Here is a 15,283-nt window from a genome sequence, read left to right as displayed (position 1 = left end):
GAAGTTCATTCCAGGTATGCAAAACAAGGTCAATATTTGATAATCAATATAGTCCATCACATTAATTAGCTAATTTTAAAAAATCATATCAATTGATATAGAAAAATCCTCAGTTTGATAAGCAGCATCTACAGAAATCCTACATCTAACATTCTTCTTCAATGGTGAAAGTTTGAAACATTTCCTCCTAAGATCTGTAACAAGGCAAGTATATATGCTCTCACAATTTTTATTCAATAAGCACTAGAAATTGTAGCTAGTGGATTAAGGCAAGAAAATAAAAATTAAGGGCATGCGGATCAGAAAGGAAAAATGAAACTGTTTTATTTGCAGATGACATGATTGTCAATGTAAAAATTTAAATTCAATCTAAATTCTAGAACTAATCAGTTTAGCAAGGTCACATGACACAAGATAAAATTCAAAAATCAATTATATTCCTGTCTACTAGCAACAAACATGTGGATACCAAAATTAAAAATACAATATCTTTTATAACTTCTAAAAAACAAAATGACTTACAAGTATATTGAATAGTCATTTATGGTAACTGCATCCTGAAAACTAAAAATTCTTTATTAAAAAAATCAAAAAAGATCTAAGTAAATGGAGAGACATACCGTATTTATGGGCTAGAAGGCTCAACATAGCAAGCATGAATTTTTGCCGAGTTAATATACAGGTATAAAAAACTTCTCACCAAAATTCTGTATTTTTTGTAGATATAGACAAGATATATAGAATAGCTAAAACAATTTTGAAAAAGAATAATAAAATGGAAGGAATATGTTTCTCTGGTTTCAAGATTTAACATATAGGTATAGTAATCAGTACTATGTGACTGTGGTAGAAGAATAATTATATAGATCAACGGAACAGAATAGAGAACCAAGAAATAGACACACGCAAATATACCCAACTGATTTTTGACAAAGGTGCAAAAGCAATTCAATGAGGAAGGGTAACTCTTTCAACAAATAATAGTGAAGCAATTGGACGCACAACTCCATAGGCCAAAATAATCAAATCTTACACTGTACACAAAAAACACATAATGGATCACAAACTTAAATGTAAAAATCGAAATTAAGACTCTTAGAAGAAATGGATGAAGAAAATCTTCAGAATGTAGAGTTAGGCAAAGAACTCTTAGATTTTAAACCAAAACCATGATAGTAACAGGAAAAACTGATATGTGGGAATTCATTGAAATGAAAAATTTTGGTCTGCAAAAAGCTGCCAAGAGGATGAAAAGACAAGCTACAGACTGGGACAAAGTATTTGAAAACAATATATCTAACAAAGAACAAGCATCTAGAATTTATAAAAACTCTCAAAACTGAACAATAAAGAAATAAACAATCTGATTAGAAAATGAGCAATCACAGGCAGAGGCATTTCACCAAAAGGCATTTACAAATGGAAAATAAGCACATGAAAAGCTATTCAACATCGTTAGCCTTCAGGGAAATGCAAATTTAAATCACAATAGATATCACTACACATCTATCAGAATGGCTAAGAGAAAAAAGTGACAACACCAAATGCTGGTGAGGACACAGAGAAACTAGGTCACTCCTAAATTACTTGTAAGAATATAAATGGTTCAATTACTCTAAGAAGCATTTTGAAATTTTTTTTAAAAACCTCACATAGAACTACCATATAACCCAGCAATTGTACTCTTGAGCAATTTTCCATAGGAAAAAAAAAACTTACATTCATACAAAAACATGTACATGAATGTTTATTAGTTTTATTCAAAATAGTTAAAAACTAGAAAGTACCCAGATGATCTTCAAAGAGTAAATTGTTAAGGAAACTTGGATATCTTTATCGTGGAATACTGCTTAGCACCAAAAAGAACAAACTATTGATACACACAACGAGCTCAATGAACCTCCAGAGAATTATGGTGAGTGAAAAACAGTTAATCCCCAAAGGTTTCATGCTAAATGATTCCATTTAAAAACTATTATGGACTGAATATGTTTCTGCAAATTTTGTATGCTTAAGTCTTAATTCTGGTACCTCAGAATGTGATTATATTTGAACACAAAGTCTTTAAAGAGATAACTAAGGTAATAAGATGTCATTAAGGTGGGTCCTAATCTAATATGCCTGGTGTCTTTAAAATAAGAGGTGATTAGGACACACACACACACAGTGGCAAGACTATGTGAAGACACCAGGAGAAGATAGGCATCTAACAGTCGAAAAGAAGGCTTCAGGAAAAAAAAATCCTGCCAGTACCTTGATCTTGGACTTCCAGGCTCTAGAACTATAAGGGCATAAATTTATCTTGTTTAAGCCACCAAGTCTGTGGCACTTTGTTATGGCAGCCCTAGCCAATGAATACAATAACCATCCTGCAATGAAAAAATTATAGAAATATGGAACATATTAGTGGTTGTCAGGGGTTAAGAAACAGTGAAAGGGGATTGGGTGTTAATTACAAAAAAGCAAAATGAGGGATCTTTGTGATGATGGAAATGTCCTGTATCTTGACTGTTTCAATATTAATATCTCAGTTGAGATATTGTACTATAATTTGCAAGATATTACCATAGTTAGGGGGACTGTTTAAAGGGTACAAAGGCTTGCTTTGTATTATTTCTTACCATTCCATGTGTCTACAATTATCCCAACATAGGAAGAAGTTAAACTAAATATGAGATATTATGTCAATATTCAGGCAGAAGGGATTTAATAGAGACTGTACAGAATAATTGGAAAAGCAAAATTGTAGAATCTTAAAGAACTGATTTAACTATTGATTTCTAGGCTATGTCCAATAGAGCTACAAATCTGAGGTCAGAAAATTGCCACCCCCAATTACTCATCAGGCCCTGGATCAAACCAGTCACTATAGTTATCCGCAAATTTCCAGATCCCAACATTTGTGCTAGCCAGCAACCATATCAACAAGAGAATGGGCTCCATCACATTTGTGACCTTTTAATCTCACACCAGTATAACTAATTTGTGAAAGTTAATTTATATACAACGGTCTAGATTAAGGAAATCTTGAAAGTTAGTTTTTAAATTTCCAACTTCTCCACCTAGAAGGCAGTTGGAATGGAAATTTTTAGAGGAAATACATACTACCAACTACACTAATACTTCTCTTTTAGGGCCGTAGTAAGAATTAAATAAAATAATATTTGTGGAAGTGTTTCCTTAACTGCTAGTCAAATGTTAGTTTCACTTCTAATCTTCAGGTCTACGTAGCTTGAAAAATTGCTTCTTCTCCTTTGCTGTTAGGTTTCATTAATGGGAAAACTGATGAAAGTTGGATGAGAAGCCCTTTGTCAAATCCATACATCTGTATTCAGTAAAATATAGACTTTCAGCCCTTGGCAGTTTCCCCTTCTCTTTCTATGCTATCAGTTGCATACCCACATTACAACTTGTAACTCTTAAATTCATACTTTTCACTCCGACCTTAAGCTTTGAAATTTCATCTTATATATCAGGTATCTTCAACTAAGATGTTCTAAATTTACTTCATAATTAATTTTCTCCAAATTCAAGACATCTTGGGGAGGGGAATTAGGGAGATATTTGTCAAAGGACACAAAATTTAAGTTAGGAGGAATAAATTAATGAAATCTATTGTATAATATGGTGACTATGGTTAATATCAATGTATTGTAGTCTTGAAAATTGCTAAGAGAGTAGGTTTTAAGTGTTCTCACCATAAAAAAATAAGTTGTGAATAGTTCATATGTTAATTAGCTCAAAAAACTCCCACAAATGCAAGACACCATGAATTTGGGTTATATGTCCGGTTTCATTAAAAATGCTTCAATGATTTGCAGAAATATAGACAGTAAAAGAGGTTAAAAATGAAAGTAAGGAGATTTCAAAAATAGAAAATGAACTGAAGCAAGTTTATATGCCTCTCAAGATATCTCAGTTTTGCCTGTCTCCAAAATCTCGGACCAACCAAGTGACCTTGTTATTGCTTTCTTCACTTTTTCTGCTAACATCTCTTTCTCAGTCTCTTCCAGGGTGAAGGATGGACTTTGGTGTGTTCTCTTTTGTACATGCCTCAGTGAGATGCACAAAGCAAAGCACAACTTGGTCAGATTCACAGAGGCTCTCGTCTCCTCTAACTGTTCCTGACTCAGGTGAAAATCACCTCATGCAATCTGGTTTACCCAAGTAAAGGCCTGGGTAACAGAACCTAGAAGCCTGGGAAAGATAATACACTGTAGTGAACCAGAGATAGACAAAAGAATGAACAATTAATCCCTTTCATTTTCACTGCCTGTGAAACTGTTCAAGATGGGGTGGGCTTATACATCCTGTCTGAAAAATGAGCCTTATGACCTTGAAACTGGCTGTGTTGTATTTTTGAAGCTGTGGCCGGTTGGATAACGTATCAATTTGTATTTTCTCTTCTGCTCTGTCTTGCCTCACTTTTTCCTTTCCTTTTTCCCAGTACTGCATTTCCAAATAAAGCCACTCACAATCTTTAATCAGGCTGTAAATTTTAAGAAATCTGGACCAAGACAGTTTGCTCCAAGAGTCTCCCACAAATGCAGATCTTCAGAGTGAGATTTTAATATTGGATTGCTCACCTGTCTGTTGGTAAGTGAGATGACAATAACAAAGTGAAGATGATAATAACTTGACATGCAGTGGTACCACAATTATTAAACACTGGCCTATGGTTAATTGTGAACAAGGCTTGGGGAAATCAAATGGGTACATCATTTGATCACTGTGGAGACAATGATACTTATGAAGATTGTAATTTCAGATGCCTATTTTAATGACATCAGAGATCTTGCAAAATAAAATAATAGGATCGATGCAGCTGCATAAAAGATGCTGTGAAAGCCAGAGATGATCTGCAGTTTAAAGGAGATTCTAATATGCTACAGCTGCATAGCAGAAAATGCTTAAACTTAACTCCAGATTATGATCATAAGGGTGTCAGATCCTCAGTAAATATGAAATCAGAAGCATCTCTGATGTCAATGCCAGGATCATAATAGGAAAATTGATTAGAATGGAAATATTTGAGTAGAAGAGCCAAAGACTATGGAATCTCCAAGTTCCTCTTACCCCTCCTGGCTGGCAGAGGCAGTTCCTTACCACTTATCAGAGCCTCCTTTTTGCCAGTAGACCACACAAAGACCTCATTTGAGGTAGGTATCAAATAAAATGTTGCTCTTCTTCTCACTCCACCAACACTTACTGTCTCCAGGCTAACCAGAATCAGGTTTCAGCACATCCCATGTAGGCTGAAAAACAATTCTCTAAATGTCAAAGAAAGAGGAAGCCTGGAAAATATAAACTAGCGCACACAGATTGAAATGAATGGTCATGGATCCTGAAGGTGTTATAACAAGAGAAGAAAATGTGGAAATTAAATAGAAAAAAATTCATTGACATGAAGGTATTCACCTATGACTTAGGATTGAAATGTTGGCAAAAATATCTGTAACTGGACATAATTTTCTGGAATCGCTTCTTGAAGCCTGGGCATAACAATCTAGAGCAAATGACATGGAGATGATATAAATTCTTTGACATTGTATTGAAGAAAGTCTCAGATTTTAGTTTAGTTGAGTAAATTCAGAATGAATCTACTCTGTAATATCTAAGAACAATCAATCTTTCTATCTGTAGGTCCAGTAGGTCCAGAAGATACTTAAAAAAAAAAAAAATTAAGGTGGTAGGGAGTGCCTTGACGAGGGAAGCATCTGAACTTTGAGAATTTCGGTGATGACTGACCTCTGCAGTCCAGAGGCAGTAGGAGGGACAGCCACAGAATTAGGGTATTTAATATCAATAGGGATGATGGGATTCCAGGAAGGCATAGCCCGAAGAGCAGAACATAGCTGTGAGAAGCAAGGAAGGCATAATTACTTCAGGCAATAATGTTTTTTCCTACAGGAGATAAGGTGATGGTTAATCAATCATGTTGTTCCTAGGAGTTTGACAGATAGACGTCTGGTAAGGATATCCTTCCATTTGTGTAACAAAATGGTCAAGGTCTGGCAAGAAGAAAGTTGACAGTCCTGCAGTGAAAAATTATAGGCTCCCACTCTTTTGAATACTTAAGTCAGTTTAGAGACCAAGGCCCACTGATTGAAAGGAAGCCTATAACACTTGAGGGAGGGCCCCACTGTGCCACCACAAGTATTTATGAAAGAAATAGTCCTCCAGTTTTCCCCAAAGTGAGTACAGGCATTTCCCAGGGTAACCACCAAGTGGGAAGAATGGATTACTGAAGTTTTTAAGGAGTGCTAGAGACCATCATGAGCCAAGAAAGATAGAATGGAACCAAACAAATCTTCAAACAAAAGCCAATCAATCCAGCAGCAAACAAAAATCCCTCTCAGTTCTCTTGCTAGAATACAGTTTATGAATAACAGGTGACAAATGGAGTTTTCCAAGTCATTCTGACAGTTGGTCCAGCAGGTCCATGGAAAACCATGGTGTTACTCCTCTTGTCCTTGAATGCATAATTGGAATATATATACCACCATCTGGAAGGACTCTCATATCTTGTATTGGTTAGCTGACTTGAATGTGGTAGCAATAGTCAAATAAAAGATCCTAAAATTACTTCCTATATATTCACTGGTCACAGAGAGTAAATTAGGAGCAATATTGCATACTTTGAGTAGTTGCAGAAATTAGCATCACTACTAAAAGAATTGAAGGCAGCTTTGCACGATGTCTCATACTTGTAATCCCAGTAATTTGAGAGGCCAAGAGGGAAGGATTGCTTGAGGGTAGGAGTTCGAGACCAGCCTGGGCAACACAGTGAGACCCCCATCTCTACAAAAATTTTTTAAAAATACCTGGCATGGTGTCATGTGCCTCTAGTCCCAGCTACCTGGGAGGCTGAGGTGGAAGGATCACTTGAACCTGAAAGTTGAGGCTGCAGTGAGCCATGATCTTGTCACTTCACTCCAGCGTGGGTGATAGAATGAGACCCTGTCTCAAAATGTAAAAAGCATTAAAAGATGCAAGCTAGTTGGTCTCTACCATGTCTCTATTCAAATTACCTATTTAATATTTGCAAAATTCAGATGGCAGTAATCTACTATATATTACCAAGTCGTGCCCCAATTGTAGCTACTGTACTAGATGTGATAACTTTACTACAGCAAATCAACACATATCCTAGTACTTGACATTGTGTTGGCAATTTTTTCCTTCTCTGTCCCTATCAATAGGGAGGATCAAACTATTTATTTTTATATGACATGGGCATTATGTATCTAATTAGCCTCATAATTATATTAACTCCCTAGGTCTCCTAACTGTCAGATCAGGATAGAAGTCCAGGTTCCCTGCTTGGGAAATATTTTTAGCACTTATTTTAATATCGAAATAAATATTTGTCTTATCTGACTATTACCATTGACTTTGGGTCTTGGTGTTGAATTATCAGTTAATTAATTCTCCAAATCACATTAAACTATAAAAGTATGTTGCGAACAATTGGTTATTATCTAATTGGTTATTACAAATATACAGAATAAAGATTAACTTCATAATTGATATTTCATAAATTTGGATGACCTTAGTAATGTCCACGAATATATCCCAAAACAAATAAGAAAATACTTGTACATTTCTCACTTGTTCTGTGTTTGTATGTTGCCTATGTTGTTCTTTTTCTGAAAGCTGGATTGTCAGTTGTAAATGTGGCACCTCCATAAACCCCTTCTAAGGCTAGGAACTACATTTCCCAGAATCACCTCCCCTGCATGGTTTTGGGTTGGTTTGCCAATCAGAGAAATTCACAACATTTAGAAGATGATAGCAGTAAAAAAAAAAAAGGCCCTTGTTCCTGTGGCTGTCAAATGCATGGCTTAACAGACTTCTCTATGAGCTCTCACCCTATGATCATGGCAGGCAGGCATAATGCCTTCTTGGGCTTCATCACCAAATCTGGCTTCCGGTTGACATCAGTGATTGCTTCTCCAATTCTGTGGTACTGGCTTACAGAACTTTGTTTTCCCACCTTTTCCCATTTCATAAGTTCTGGTTCCTACATTAAATAACCTATTAATTATCGTAATTCTGGTAGTGGCTACATTTTCCTTAGTAAATGATGACTGATAATAGGGAAGAAAAATAAACATTAAAATTTTGGGATCCATAGAGAAACTTTAAAGAGTAGAAAAATCACTAAAATAAAAGAAAAATAATTTAAAAATTTACAAAATGGAGTGGTTTAATGAAAAATAATATTTTACCTGGACTGCGAAACCCAGAATAAAGACTGTCTCAAACTTAAGTAATAATGTAGATACAAATGTTATTAATAAATACCACCAGGTGGATGTATACCAATGATGATTTCAATAAAAGAAATCATTAAACCAGAGAGAAAGTAAATTGTGAAAACGAATACAGTTTAGAACATACTCTGAGAATATAACATGATAATCATGAAAAAAGAAAGAATAACCCTAAAAGAAGACTGAGAGTCTAAAGGTAACTAGAAGAACTCAAGTGTATAACCCCTTGTATTTTTGTATATAAATTACATGGGAGAGAAATTCCACTATTTACCATAATCCTAGATACATTTTTGCCCTGGCCCTTATCTAAATTCTAAGACCTTTTCAATTCTTTTTAAAGTTATTTTCTCAAAGAGGAAAAGTTGAAGGCAGCCCTTAAAGAGGGAATCAGGAAAATAACAATTGATTCTGAAATCAAGGAACTGAAGGCGTATAGGTTCACAAATTGGTTGGTCACATATCAATTAATTATACTTTTTATTTAAAATAAGTTTTATACCAAATGTAGGACTAAAGACAAACTATATATGCAGATTATAAAACTCTGAGAGTACATGAAATGTTAAAAGTGCTGTAAATTTGCTAAGCGTTACTAGTAACAGCTTTGGAACAACTCTTTAGAAGAAAAATGTGGCATTATTATAAGCAAAAAGTGGATGTTTTATGGCTCTTATATATATTAAAATTTTTCTCAAATTGTTTCTTTTTATAATGGTCTATGTTAAGGCCTCATAATTTATTGAAAAGTTCAACTGAGATAACCTCAAAAGTGCTTTAAAATGAATTAAGAAAAATGAAATTAATGCAAATTATTTGCATGTAATGGATTTAGAAAAGCCACACTCATATAGTTTTTTATCCATTATAAGTAAATACAGGCCATCAATATTTTGACCAGTGAGCTACACTATACAGCAGCTCCAGGCTCATTTACCCTGGCACCCAACATAGTTCAAATTCCACTTTCCATGGAAACATATTTCAAGTTTCACTCTCCAAGGGAAAACCAACACATTTGAATGTTAACTTCAACCAAGCCAAAACAGAAAATAAATTTGCTTTAGAAAATGCAGTGTTCTTCAAGTCAAACCTGTATGACACAGAATATCCCTGATGTTATAGATTATCTCTGTCATCACTCTACTTAACTAGGAACAGGAAGAGAGGGTTGACTGAAATCACATTTTTACCCATAGAACAGTACAGCATTTTAAATCATATTTCTCAAGGGCCTTTGCAAAGTTATCTTTAGAAGTTGGCAGTCAAGTTAACTTGAACTCAAATGTGAAATGTATTGAATAATTAAGTATCTATTCATTGCTGACAAGAACATTGAGTTGGTATGTACAAAATAAGTGAAAAAATAGACCAGTAGTAGAAAAATAGCCAACTGTAGCAGAGTTCACTTAATGTGTCTCTACTCTTGCTGCACTAGTTATATTTGTATGTTAACCTCTTGGGGATTACATCTTAATAGAGATGTTAACCTCTACTAAAGAATGTTAATGTATTGACTCTTTTATTCATTATTTTCTTTGTCTCCCCTCAGATACAATTTATAAATAGTTGACCATTTCAAGATGGTGAAGTTGGTATTGAAATAGGAAATAGAAATCCAGTATTCACTGGATGCATGAAATCACCATAAAAATATGCTCAGAATACTATAAAATATTCTGGTCAGAAAGACTGTAGCCAAAGAGACGTCAAAAGCAACAGCATCTAGTGCAATTAGTATTAAATGGTACTGAAAATCTATCAACAAAAATTAATGTATCAGCTGTGTAATAAGCAAAGAGGTAGACATTATCCACATACTGTTCTTATAAGTTAATTTTGCAAATTGAAGCAAAACCAGCAATTTGTACTGGGAAATTTATTTGTTACTAACAACATGCCACTAGTTCAAAAGTTGCTATATCATACAAAAAATCCCTATAACTAATCCATCCCTTGCTCAGCTCTAGCCTGAAAATGGATGAATGTGTCATGAGCTTCAAAACCCTTCTCTGAGAACTAGGAGCATCCCAAGAAATTATACAGTCTCATTTGGAACAAAATGAAAACTCAATCCACCTAAGAGTTTCTCAGACATTTGACCTTTGTGTCTGCAGGAAACAAAAAAATTGAAACAGCATTTGTACTCTGTAATTGGTCCAACCTTAATGGAAGGTATTCACTAACTGGGCAGAACACTAAGACAAGCTTTTGGTAAATGGCACATTACTTTATAAAGAGCTCTGCTCAAGGCAATTTATTTGAAACAGGAAGGCTTATTTAAAGCTACCACTTGGAATTGTATAAAATCAAATCAATTTCATAGTTTCTTTAATTTTATTGACGTTTCTTCAGCTTTTATATTTTGTACATTTGAAATAACGAAAACATTTGTGAGACATATCAATTTTAACTCCACTTTAAACTTAACTTTATCCTTTGAGTTTCTTTGTAAATGACGAGTTAATGGGTGCAGCACACCAACATGGCACATGTATACAGATGTAAGAAAACTGCACGTTGTGCACATGTACCCTAGAACTTAAATAAATAAATAAATATAAATATAAATAAATATATATATATATAAAGAAAAGGTTTGTTTTCACTCTGAATATAGCGATAGAAATCATTGTACCAAAGAGTACTCTGACAAATTTTCAGCATTTAATGAGAATGTGGGCAGGAAGCCAAATAACTTGTTCCTCCTGTAGGAAGGTAAAGATTATTATATTATTGGGCACTTGTGTTTACAATGGAAAGTCCAGAATAAAGGAGGCCCCAGTATGGTCTGTGGAACAAACTGTGCTAGAGAGAATGGCAGCAAATTTTATGGAAGATTTTGCCACCAGACCTCAATGTGTATTATGCCTTGGAACTAGGTCAGCTTTGGAATTCAAACACTTCCTCATTTCCATCTCTAAACATTGGATTATCATTGCCCTGCAACAAATATTCCATTTGCCTTCATTTGTAGTTGCAGGGTATTTCCTGGTAATCATTACATTTCTTGTAACCATAAAATAAGTACCAAATAATATCTGATAAGAACTTTGCTTCATTTTTTTCCTGCTAGAATCAAAATTTAGAGAAGCAAAGCATCAGAGTCCATTTCCAAAATTTGATTGGTACCACTCAGTACAAAGACCCATATTCCATTGTAATGTTGATATTTTCATCTGTTTTTGAATCGTATGTATCTGCTTTATAATTTCCCTACATTCTCAAGTATTAATTTTCAAATGATTTTTAACTTATTACTTCTGAATTAAAACACAACAGTTTTCATTTTGTCTACATGGATTTATAGCTTCATATAGTTGCAATCACAAAATTTTATACTTTTAGTAAGATTATATTCATCCAACAAGGGACTATATCCAGAATATACAAGGAACTCAAACAACGGAACACCAAAAAAAGTAAATAATCCCATTAAAAAGTGGGCAAAGGGTTTCAATAAGCATTGTTCAAAAGAAGACATACAAAAGGCCAACAAGTACATGAAAAAATGATCAGCATCACTAATCATCAGCGAAATGCAAATCAAAACCACAGTGAGATAGAATTCCACCACAGTTAGTTAGAATGACTATTATCGGAAAAACAAAAAATAACAGATTCTGGCAAGAATACAGAGAAAAGGGAACTCTTATGCACTGTTGATGGGAATGTAAATTAACACAGCTATTATGGAAAACAGTACATAGATTTCTCAAAAAACTACAAATAAAACTACCTTATGATTCAACAATCCCACTACTGGGTGTTTATCCAAAGGAAATGAAGTCAGTGCATCAAAGAGCTACAGGCACTCCCATGTTTCTTGCAGCACTATTCATAACAGCAAAGATATGGAATCTACTTAAGTGTCCATCATCGGATGAATGAATAAAGAAAATGTGGCATATATTTACAATGGAATACTATTTGGCCATAAAAAGAATGAAATCCAGTGATTTGCAGTAATAGGAGTAGAACTGGAGGTCATTGTGTTTAGTGAAACATGCCAGGCACAGAAGACAAATAAATATTGCTTGTTCTCACTCATATGTGAGAACTAAAAAAGTTTGTTCTCATGGAGGTAGAGTGTAGAATGACATTTACCTGTGGATAGAAAGGGGGTGGTGATGGGGGGATGAAAAAAGGTAGGAAAATGGATGCAGACATACAGTTAAATGGAAGGAATAAGTTCTATTGTTCAATAGTACAACAGGGTAACTATAATTACAACATATTACACATTTCAAAATAGCTAGAAGAGATTTTAAATGTTCCCAACACATAGAAGTGATAAGTGCTCAGGGTGACTGATATCCTAAATATCTTGACTTGATCATTATACATTATATGCATGTAACAAAATATCACATGTACCCCATAAACATGTACAAGTATCAGGTATCCATAGAAAAAAGTAAAATTCAAGCTAAAAGGATTGTGTGTTAAATATTTTCTATTTTCACATTGCTTTAACAAAAAAGAGTGCACAATGATCCACTGTATTTATATACCTGTATCATAATTTAGTTAACTGTTTCTCTTCTGTGGAACAAATAGGTGGCTTAAAATTTATGCTGCTACATTTAGACTTTCAAGAAATACATATATATTCTCTTCATGCTTTGCTTCTTTTTTCTGATAAATATTTTTAGAATATAAGTCACCAAGAATGAGACTGAATAGTATGAAAATTTTGAAAATTTTTGATACGTATTTTATCATTAATTCTGATTTATCATAATTAAACTAATATTTAATATTTTAAATTATAAAATATATACAATATGAAAATAGTAAAACTAACATCTAATAAATACCACTGAGAGTTAATTGAATAAATTATAACACTGCCATATTTGATTCATATCTCTGTTTTTCTTTTAAAATAAAATCTTAGAAACGCTAGGGTCAGCTTTCCAACTCTTCATATGATTGCCTTCAACTTAAGTTCCACTCTGAAAATGGTACTATCATTCCCAGGCATGCTTTTGTGTTTTACCAAATTTGTATGTATCCATAAATAACATAAAGTACTGTTTAAAGAGTTTAAATATGCATATATTTTAACATATTAGTATCACGTTTTTTCTTCTTTATTTTTACATAAATTTTTTTGAGTTCTATTCATGTCTTTTCCAGTAGTTATAATTCATCTATTTTAACTATTATGTAGTAGTTTATTGTATGTTTATTTGTCCATTTTCATAGAGTATTTCATTGCATATTTACCCATTTTCATGCATATGTCTTTTTGATTTTTATTCTATTAAAACTAATTTGGTAATGATCTTGTTTCTATTTGTAAGCTTGTGCATTTGTACAAGAGGTTCTTCATGATTCATACTTAAGGTAATTGCTTGGTTCCTCTTTACCCATAATCTCCCTTGGTGTTATTGGATCTAGCACACCTTGCCAATTGAGATAATATGAAATTGTATTCCATTTTAATTTTTAATTACATTTCCATGATTACTGCTGAGGTTTAGCATCTTTTTGAGTATTACGGAATTTAGTTTACTCCTACGTGCATTACATTTTCATAATTTTGCCCAGTTTTTCCTTGGGTGATTTTTGTTTTTCTTACTGATTCCAAAGGTATCTGTAAATTATTGAAATGAATTCTTTTAGTATTGTGCTTTTCAGCTTTTCTTTTCACTTTAATTGTGCATTACATCCTGAGACTTTGCTGAACTTGCTTATCAGCTTAAGGAGATTTTGGGCTGAGACAATGGGGTTTTCTAGATATACAATCATGCCATCTGCAAACAGGGACAATTTGACTTCCTCTTTTCCTAATTGAATACCGTTTATTTCCTTCTCCTGCCTAATTCCCCTGGCCAGAACTTCCAACACTATGTTGAATAGGATTGGTGAGAGAGGGCATCCCAGTCTTGTGCCAGTTTTCAAAGGCAATGCTTCCAGTTTTTGCCCATTCAGTATGATATTGGCTGTGGGTTTGTCATAGATAGCTCTTATTATTTTGAGATATGTCCCATTAATACCTAATTTATTGAGAGTTTTTAGCATGAAGGGTTGTTGAATTTTGTCAAAGGCCTTTTCTGCATCTATTGAGATAATCATGTGGTTTTTGTCTTTGGTTCTGTTTATATGCTGGATTACAAAATCAATGTACAAAAATCACAAGTATTCTTATACACCAATAATAGACAAACAGATAGCCAAATCATGAGTGAACTCCCATTCACAATTGCTTCAAAGAGAATAAAATACTTAGGAATCCAACTTACAAGGGATGTGAATGACCTCTTCAAGGAGAACTACAAACCACTGCTCAATGAAATAAAAGAGGATACAAACAAATGGAAGAACATTCCATGCTCATGGGTAGGAAGAATTAATATCGTGAAAATGGCCATACTACCCAAGGTAATTTATAGATTCAATGCCATCCCCATCAAGCTTCTCAGAATTGGAAAAAAACTACCTTAAAGTTCATATGGAACCAAAAAAGAGCCCGCATGGCCAAGTCAATCCTAAGCCAAAAGAACAAAGCTGGAGGCATCATGCTACCTGACTTCAAACTATACTACAAGGCTACAGTAACCAAAACAGCATGGTACTGGTACCAAAACAGAGATATAGATCAATGGAACAGAACAGAGCCCTCAGAAATAACCCCACATATCTACAACTATCTGATCTTTGACAAACCTGAGAAAAACAAGCAATGGGGAAAGGATTCCCTATTTAATAAATGGTGCTGGGAAAACTGGCTAGCCACATGTAGAAAGCTGAAACTGGATCCCTTCCTTACACCTTATACAAAAATTAATTCAAGATGGATTAAAGACTTAAAAGTTAGACCTAAAACCATACAAACCCTAGAAGGAAACCTAGGCATTACCCTTCAGGACATGGGCAAGAACTTCATGTCTAAAACACCAAAAGCAATGGCAACAAAAGCCAACATTGACAAATGGGATCTAATTAAACCAAAGAGCTTCTGCACAGCAAAGGAAACTACCATCAGAGTGAACAGGCAA

The 15,283-nt window shown here is 34.1% G+C and overlaps 1 long non-coding RNA gene across 2 annotated transcripts in view; it reads left to right on the top strand.

Moving 5' to 3' along the window:
- LOC129060425 (uncharacterized) overlaps nt 1–15,283 on the top strand; it is a 52,384-nt gene that overhangs the window by 25,048 nt on the left and 12,053 nt on the right. For both annotated transcript variants that reach the window (XR_008527125.2, XR_008527126.2), the window contains 2 exons: nt 4,004–4,133; nt 4,448–4,596. This is a non-coding gene — a long non-coding RNA (uncharacterized LOC129060425). The remainder of the gene's footprint in view (nt 1–4,003; nt 4,134–4,447; nt 4,597–15,283) is intronic.

This window comes from Pongo abelii, chromosome 6, assembly GCF_028885655.2.
Source record: "Pongo abelii isolate AG06213 chromosome 6, NHGRI_mPonAbe1-v2.0_pri, whole genome shotgun sequence".
Lineage (NCBI taxonomy): Eukaryota > Metazoa > Chordata > Mammalia > Primates > Hominidae > Pongo > Pongo abelii.
The sequence above is the reverse complement of the archived record's forward strand: the minus strand, read 5'-3'. Positions and strand labels throughout refer to the sequence as shown.